At 48.1% G+C, this 8,842-nt stretch overlaps 1 long non-coding RNA gene across 1 annotated transcript; it reads right to left on the bottom strand.

Moving 5' to 3' along the window:
* Positions 1 to 3,784: 3,784 nt before the first annotated feature.
* Positions 3,785 to 7,289, bottom strand: LOC116547133. The gene is made up of 2 exons (XR_004266947.1): positions 7,202 to 7,289; positions 3,785 to 3,837 (listed from the first exon to the last, which is right to left on the bottom strand). It is a non-coding gene; the product is annotated as an uncharacterized LOC116547133 (long non-coding RNA).
* Positions 7,290 to 8,842: the final 1,553 nt, after the last annotated feature.

Below are 8,842 nucleotides of genomic sequence, written 5' to 3'. Positions count from 1 at the left end.
AGTGGCTCCCCAGGAGGCATGGTTTCCAGTGAACAGAGATAGCAGAGGTCTTCCAGGTGATCCTCAGTGGGAGCTAGGAGAAAAAAAGGTAGGAATTGCCACCATTTGCCACACTGAAGATATTTCCTTAGCAAAGGAGTGCTTCAGGATACACACCTTTTTCCTTGGTGGGCTCCTCTGCCTGTATTGAGAGAAAGAAAAACACCGTGAGCTTCAGACCATCCTGCGTTCTGAGTGCACAGGTCTTTTCTTCACATGGTGACATTAGAAGACCAGATGGGAAACAGTGTTCAAGTCAAAGGAACACAAAAGAAGAACAGGACAAACTGACTCAAAAAGTTTTTCTGGAGGGTGTTTCCTCTCAAGGTCATGTGGATTGGCACTGAAGTGATTTTGCCCCAAGGAGAGAATCAAGCTGTGGAGGAAAAAGCCTCTCATTGCATGGCTGATGCTCTCACTTTCTCCTGCCTAAAATCAAGCCTCAGTGGGAAACAGATTCTCACTCAGAATTCCCCCCACAAGGACCCGGTATAAGTCACCTATGATATATACAATCATATCTTATTTTAATTCAATAAGTTAAAGCTAAGAAAGTAACATTTTCTCAGACAAAACCAGATGGCCTGACCTTCAAATGCCATGAGGCAGCCTCATCTGAGCTCATTGGTGAGGTCTTCCTGGGGATCCTCAGTGGGAACTAGGAGGACACGGAGTGATTGCCAGCATCACGGCAGTGTTGCTCATCAATAATGCAGGGCCACTGCTTGTGTGGGTGTGGGCGGAGGGCAGCAGGTGCTGGGGAGGAGCAGGGAGGAAAGGCTTTCTAGCGCCAGGCTTCCTCATCAATATGAAAAAGCCCATCTTGAACAGGACACACTGCCCAGGGCAGGCTGTGTGTTTTTGCAGCCTCTCAGGGCTCCTGCCTTCCTGATTCCTTCCAAGGTCATTTCCTCCCTTGAATCCACCTGTGGTGCTGCTGCTGTGAATATCATCCCTTTTAGAAATTTTCTACCTAATAAGAAGCAAATTTTCCTTGAAGAGAAGACTGAATTCTAACCAAAATATTCTATTTATTCACTAACAATTTGTCTTTAGGACCATAAAATACTCAGTTTTCCTCCCATTTAAAGATAGTCTCTATTTAGCACCTGCTATTTGTCCTTCCACTCTCTTTTCCATAACCATGCATGTGTGTCCGTGGAGCCCATTGCTGCTCACACTCACACTGGCTCAGACACTGGGACAGTCCATCATGGGGGCAGCACATGGGCACTGACCCTCTCTAACCCAATGTTAGAGATTCCAGTAGGGAAAATGGGCATCAGGCTAATGCCCAAGTTATTTTTTGAGATCATATTGGGTGCTGTCTCTTGGGGGTGTGTGTTACTAAGCTGGAGCATTTCTTTCTTTCTTTTCTTTTTTTCTTTTTTTGAGATGGAGTCTTGCTCTGTTGCCCAGCCTGGAGTACAGTGGCATGTATTGGCTCACTGCAACCTCTGCCTCCCAGGTTCAGGCAATTCTTTCACCTCAGTATCCCGAGTAGCTGGGATTACAGGTGCCCACCACTATGCCCAGCTAACTTTTGTATTTTCAGTAGAGACGGGATTTCACCATGTTAGCCAGGCTGGTTTTGAACTCCTAACCTCAGGTCATCTGCCCTCCTTGGCCTCCCAAAGTGCTGGGATTACAGGCTTGAGCCACTGCACCCAGCCAAGCTGGTACATTTCTAAGGCTTGTGGGAATCATGATTTTTGTTTGGTTTAGTTTTATTTATTTATTTATTTATTTAGGTGACAGGGTCTTACTCTGTTACCCAGATGGAATGCAGTGGCACAATCATGGCTTATTGTAGCCTCAACCTGCCAGGCTAAAGCAATCCTTCTGCCTCAGCCTCCTGAGAAACTGGGACTACGGGAGCACATCACCACGCCTGGCTAATTTTTGTATTTTTTGTAGAGTTGTGGTTTCACCATGTTGGCCAGGCTAGTCTCAAACTCCTGGGCTCAAGTGATTCTCCTGCCTCAATTTTCCAAAGTGCTGGGATTACAGGCATGAGCCACCATGCCTGGCTTATTTTCCTTCTTCCCCTATCTTTCTTTCTGTCTTTCTTTCTTTTTCTTTCTTTTTCTTTCTTTATTTCTCTCTCTTTCTTTCTTTCTTTCTCTACCTCTATCTTTCTTTCTTTATTTATTTATTTCTCTTTCTTTCTTTCTTTCTCTACCTCTTTCTTTCTTTCTTTCTTTCTTTCTCTCTTTCTCTCTCTCTCTTTCTTTCTTTCTCTCTCTCTTTCTCTCTTTCTTTCTTTCTTTCTTTCTTTCTTTCCTTCTTTTCCTCCTTCTCTCCTTCTCTTTTTCTATTTTTAGACAGTCTCACTGTGTTGCCCAGGCTGGAGTGCAGTGGTACAATATTAGCTCGCTGCAACCTCTGCCTCCTGGGTTCAAGCAATTCTCTGCCTTAGCCTCCCAAGTAGCTGGGATTACAGGTGTGAACCACCACACCCAACTAATTTTTGTGTTTTTAGTAGAGATGGGGTTTCACCATGGTGGCCAGGCTGGTCTTAAACTCCTGACCTTGTGATCTGCCCACCTTGGCCTCCCAAAGTGCTGGGATTACAGGTGTGAGCCACTGTGCCCAGCCCATTTTCTTAATAGTACTAGACTCTCCATATTTCTAAACTGCGAGAAAAATTCTAAGGCTGCACATATCTATACACTAGTGTGCTTCGAGTTGATTCTCATTTTGGTCTCCATGTGTGGACCTTTTCTGGTCACATATATGCAGTGCTTGACCTGAGCCCAGGCTGTGCTGAGGTCATGAGCTCATCTCCTTGGTCACGTTGCTTATGTCAGACACAGGTACTCAGGGGAGCAGAGAATCAACCTCAGGTGATCTTGGGAGCAATGCAGAAGGGGAGACTTTGCTCCTGTGATACATGGCCCTGCTGGGTATTGTTTTGGCCCTGCAGGGCCCAGACCCACCTGTGAGGTAGACAGGGACAGCAGAGGTAGACAGGAGACAGAGACTGATTCCTGATGGCTTCTTTTGCTTAAGCCACTTTGAGTTGGATTTCTGTTACTTGCAACCATGAGTCCTGACTTGAGGGAAAAAAGCCACCCATTCTGTTGAAAATGCAATCATCACACAAATGGACAAGTTCCACCATCTGCAGTGTGATCTACCCCAAGGCCCAGGTATCCACAGCAATGTGTCCAGGCTGGGACATCAAAGAGGAGAGCTGTCAAGTCAGAGGGGAGCAGAACTACTAGCACCGGCAGCAGACAGACAGACTCTGGCAGATGCAATGGCCAGTTCCCAGAAAGGAAGGGGGCTGGGCTGTGCTGCACAAAGCCAGTGAGTACAACACCACCATGCCGGGCTTCCATTCTCAAACAAGCCATGCTCCCTCTGGCCTGACTGTAGGTCGATCAAGCAATGCTCTTATTACCTATCTGTTCCCTAAGGCCCTGGATATGAAGCTGAGGAACAGGAGTGTCCTGGTCACTAGGAATGAATGTGCTCAATGAATTAACTAAGAGCTGACTAACATCCCCATGTGGTTAGCAGAAATCAGTGCTGGGTCCCTCTGAGGTTTAGCTTGCTAAAATCTCATTGGTGAACAGCAGATAGGGCTCCTAAACAGCCCACCCTCCTTTTGCCAAAAGGAGGTAGGTTTGGAGCCTGAGGGATGTGGTGGGTAGACTGGCATGCCTGCAGAGGCAGATGAGGGGAGTGGGATTCTTACTGGCTGAGGTTCAGGCCCATTTCCTGGAGGGCTTGTTCCTGCTCCTCGCAGATCTTCTGCAGCTCTGCCTTCTCGTCCTGAAGCTCCCACAACTCCTAAAATGAACAAACCAACCAGATGCTGCTGGACAGAGGATTACAAGTAATATTTTTTGGTTTTTTTTTTTAGATGGAGTCATGCATTGTTGCCCAGGCTGGTAGTGCAGTGGTGCGATGGCTCACTGCAATCTCCGCCTCCTGGGTTCAAGCAATTCTCCTGGCTCAGCCTCCTAAGTAGCTAGGACTACAGGTATGTGCCACCATGCCCTGCTAATTTTTTGTTATTTTTAGTAGAGGCAGGATTTTCACCATGTTTGCCAGGATGATCTCGATCTCCTGACCTCGTGATCCACCTGCTTCAGCCTCCCAAAGTGCTGGGATTACAGGCATGAGATGCTGTACCTGGCTTTTTTTTTTTTTTAAGATTTAGCAAACAGAGCAACAAGCAGATCAGAACGCTTTTCAAGAGCAAAAGACAGCTGAGCACAGTGGCTCATGGCCTGTACTCCCAGCACTTTGAGAGGCCAAGGTGGGCAGATCACCTAAGGTCAGGAGTTCAAGGCCAACCTGGACAACAGTGTAAAACCCTGTCTCTACAAAACAAATTAACTAGCAGTGATGGTGGGCACCTGTAATCCCAGCTGCTTGGGAGGCTAAGGCAAGAGAATCGCTTGAACCTGGGAGGTGGAAGTTGCAGTGAGCCAAGATCCTGCTACTGCAGTTCAGCCTGGGCAGCAGAGCAAGACTCCATCTCAAAAACAAAACAAAACAAACAAAAAAAGAGCAAAATTCAGTCCTATATTAATGTGCTTCATGATTATTTCTTGCTAGCTTACTCTTGACACTGTGGAGCTGGAAGGGAAGCACTCCAGAATGCTGCAGCTGGGACAGAGACATGGGACAGGATAGCTACATTCATCAGCCACATTAAAAATAGTTACCCTCAGGGCTGGGAGTGGCTCAAGGCTGTAATCCCAGCACTTTGGGAGGCCAAGGAGGGTGGATGACCTGAGGTCAGGAGTTCAAGGCCAGCCTGGCCAACATATTGAAACCCAATTTCTACTAAAAATGCAAAAAAATTAGCTAGGCATGGTGGCATATGCCAGTAATCCCAGCTACTTGGGAGGCTGAGGCAAGAGAATCACTGGAACCTGGTAGGCAGAGATTGTGGTGAGCTGAGATCATGCCACTGCACTCCAGCCTGGGCAATAACCTGAGATTCCATCACAAAAAAAGAAAAAGGAAAAAAGAAGTTACCCTTGGCTGGGAATGGTGGCTCATGCCTGTAATCCTAGCACTGTGGGAGGTTGAAGTGGGTGGATCACCTGAGGTCAAGCATTAGAGACCAGTCTGGCCAACATGGTGAAATTTCTCCTCTACTAAAAATACAAAAATTAGCAGGGCATGGTGGCACATGCCTGTAATCCCAGCTACTTGGGAGGCTGCAGCGTGAGAATTGCTTGAACTGGAGAGGTAAAGGTTGCAGTGAGCTGAGATTGTGCCATTGCACTCCAGCCTGGGCAACAGAGCAAGACTCCATCTCAAAAAAAAAAAAAAAAAAGTTACCCTCACAGGGCAAATGAGGCTTCACCTATTTGAGCTTCTTTTTAAAACTTTTTACAAAACAGATCAGCATCTCAAAAAATCTATAGAGAACCCATACACAAAATTATACAAAGCTTGCATCAGCAAAGACTAGTTTGAAAGGTGGTTTTCTGTTCAACTCTCAAAAAGCTGCTTTTTTGGAAAGCACTGGTGAAGGGTGATGAAGACAGTGATCTGGGCCTCATTTCATGGCTAGAACACCCAGAGGCTGGCTGGACCATGTGAGGAGCCCTGCAGGGTAGCAGCTCCCCAGGGACAATGGCACTGACAACTGGGGTCAAGGCACCTTGAGCCAGGCTGATAAGGCCAGGACGGAGACCCAGAAAGTAACTGGGATTTCTGGGACCATGGAGAGCAATGGTGGAGCTTAGGCGTGAGCAGTGGGTGGCTCCCCGCACACCCTGTGCTGCAGCTTCTGCTTCTGTGAACACACTCATGAGGCATGCTGGGGCTTCACTGGGGATATTAGATATTTTTCTGTTCCTATTGTTGGGGCAGGCTGTAATTGCGTAATTCAAATCTTTTGACTGAAGCATTTTGAAGCAGAATAAAGGATGTATGCCCTGGGATGAGGCAGAACTTTCTAAAAGTCCTCTTCTGCCCTCCTCTTCCTCCCTTTCACTCTCCAAGTCTGACATGGCTCTTGAGGAAGCTCTCCCTAACCCACCAACTCCAGGCACTTTCCACTAGAAATCAAAAGGGCCTTTCCTGACTCACTCGACTTGTGCAGTGGTGTCCATTACCATGTTCAATGCAACAACATCTAGGTCCAGAAGTCACCCCAGCCCTGAAGGCCCCTCCTGGGAAGGTACTGAGAGTTCAGTTTGTGCTCAGTTGTGCTGCAGCACTCAGCACTGCAGGGACCTGAGAAGAGGGCACCCCATGCCCACAAGAGAGGAGCCCCCCATAGTGCCCTGGGCTACAGTCAGCTCTGTCCAGAATCACAGAGCCTCTTTCCCTCTGGAAAGACAGCCAATGATTTTATATTAGGGCAAATGTTTCACACTGCCCCGGAGTTTCCTGGGAGGTCTAGCTCCACAGCCAGACAGTGAAGGCCTGCTGGACCCTACTTCTCTCGCCCTCTGAAGCCCACAGCATCCAGGACATGCCTCCAAGTGAGAGGGTGTTCCAGGGGACTGAGGCGATGTTGAGGAAGTGGAGGGTGGGGTCAGTCTGCTTCCCAGGGATGAACTGACCCTGGGCAGAGTGGCTGAGGTGAGGACTGGCATGTGATCGAAGATGTTTACTGGTTCCTCCCAGCTTCCTCTCCTGCAAGCCTACCATCCACTCTCCACACAGTAGCCAATAACTGTTCACGAATGAAATGGATCCTGTCCCCCCAGCAACTTCCCACCATGCTCAGAATAAAACTCACATCCCTCCCCTGGCTCACAGGGCCCATGAAGGGATCCCTCCTGCCTGCCACCTGAGGCCTCCCCTTTGTTCCCCACACTCCTGTCTGCTCCTGCAGTCTCTGCCCCAGAGGTACTTTGCAGGGCATCACTCACTGGAGCCTCTGCTCACCGATCGCTCCCTCCCCAGACCTCTGCACACAGGTGACCAAGGACACTGTTCTGCTTTATTCTCTTCATGGCACTCACCTTTATCTGAGCTGGCCAGCAGGCTTAGTGGCTTATGCTTTGTCTTTGCCTTAAGCTCCTAAAACAGGAGCTCCCTAGGCAAGGAACAGCCTCCCCACACCCCGGAGCTGCCTGGCTCCCACACAAAGGGGGCAGGGAGAGGAGCCTACCAGGAGCATGGGAGGGGCTTCTAAGGGCTGCCGGAGGCTCTCCTCTCCCTGGCTGGCCCACCTCACCTTTTTCAATCCTTCCATTGTTGTAGCTCTGTTCTGAGTAGAGAGGAAGTGTCTTTCTCGTGTTGTAATTCGCACTAAAGAGCTTGTCTTTGCTCTTTTTCTGATTTCAATTCTTTCTCTAGGCTTGAGGTGTTTTCCTAAAATGAACTTGACTTAGTCCCAGAGGGAGATTTTCATGGAAGATTCACAACCCAATTTACTATCTAGGAAACAGAGAACTATCTGAATTGCCACTTGAACATCTAAACCCTTCGGCAAGTCTTCCCTCTTCCCCAAGGTCACCTACCTTCCACAAAAAAAAAAAAAAAAAAAAAAAAAAGCAGAAACCAGGGAGAGAAAAGCCTATAGGGACACAATGGACACTTACGCAGGAGAGAAGAAAGATAGCTCTAGAACACTTAGAACCACATAAGCAGAACACTTCCCTGATATAGAGATCTGAAGAAAGAAAGTTCAAAATTTTTTCTTTCTTTTTTTGAGACAGGGTCTAGCTCTGTCACCCCAGCTGGAGAGCAGTGGTGCAAACTCAACTCCCTGTAGCCTCAACCTCTTGGGCTCAAGTGATCCTCCCACTCTGGCTACCCAAGGTATGGGGATTACAGGCATGAGCCACTGCACTGGCCAATTCATTCTGCTTTCTTTCTTTTCTTTTTTTTTTTTTTTAGATGTGCTCTGTTGCCCAGGCTGGAGTGTGGAGTGTAGTGGCATGATCTTGGCTCACTGCAACCCTCCTGGGTTCAAGCGATTCTCCTGCTTCAGCCTCCCAAGTAGCTGGGATTACAAGCACCTGCTGCCACATCTGGCTAATTTTTTGTATTTTTAGTAGAGACGAGTGTTTCACCATGTTGGCCAGGCTGATGTCCAACTCCTGCCTGCCTTGTGATCTACCCGCCTCAGCCTTCCAAAGTGTTGGAATTACAGGTGTGAGCCACTGCACCCAGCCTCATTCTGCTTTCTATATCCTGTGGCCAGGCTGACAATGGAGGATCCTGGAGGGAGGCCAGGAGTCAGCCTCAGTCTGAACCCGACTCCTCCCTTGTACCAGCTGTGTGGCCCTGGGGGCACTGCTGGAACCCCTGGAGTCTTCTCTCTCTTTGTGGGAATAAAGATGACTCTGTCTCTTCTCTTGACATCAGGCTTTTAGCTTGGCATTTATACCATCTCAAAAAATCTATAGGCCAGGCAGTGGCTGATGCCTGTAATCCCAGCAGTTTTTGAGGCCGAGATGGGTAGATCACTTGAGGCCAGAAGATTGTGACCAGCCTGGCCAACATGGCAAAACCTGTCACTACTAAAAACACAAAAATTAGCTGGGTGTGTTGGTTTGCACCTGTAGGCCTAGCTACTCATGAGGCTGAGGCACAATAATTGTTTGAGCCTGGGAGGTGGATGTTGCAGGCGCAGAGGCTGCACCACTGCACTCCAGCCTGGATGACAGAGTGAGACTGTTAAAAAATCTATCGATGAAATGTGTGTAAAATTATATGAAGCTTACATCAGCAAAGGATAGGTGAAAGATGGCTTTCTGCTCAACACTGACAAAGTTGTCTTTTTGGAAAGGGCTGGTCAAGGATGATAAAGGCTACAACCTGGGACCATGGTCTGAGAGTGGCCAGACCTCCTGGAGGCTAGTGCGACCAT

This window comes from Sapajus apella, unplaced genomic scaffold (genome assembly GCF_009761245.1).
Source record: "Sapajus apella isolate SASKATOON/1434 unplaced genomic scaffold, GSC_monkey_1.0 scaffold2174, whole genome shotgun sequence".
In the NCBI taxonomy this organism is placed as follows: domain Eukaryota; kingdom Metazoa; phylum Chordata; class Mammalia; order Primates; family Cebidae; genus Sapajus; species Sapajus apella.
The sequence above is the reverse complement of the archived record's forward strand: the minus strand, read 5'-3'. Positions and strand labels throughout refer to the sequence as shown.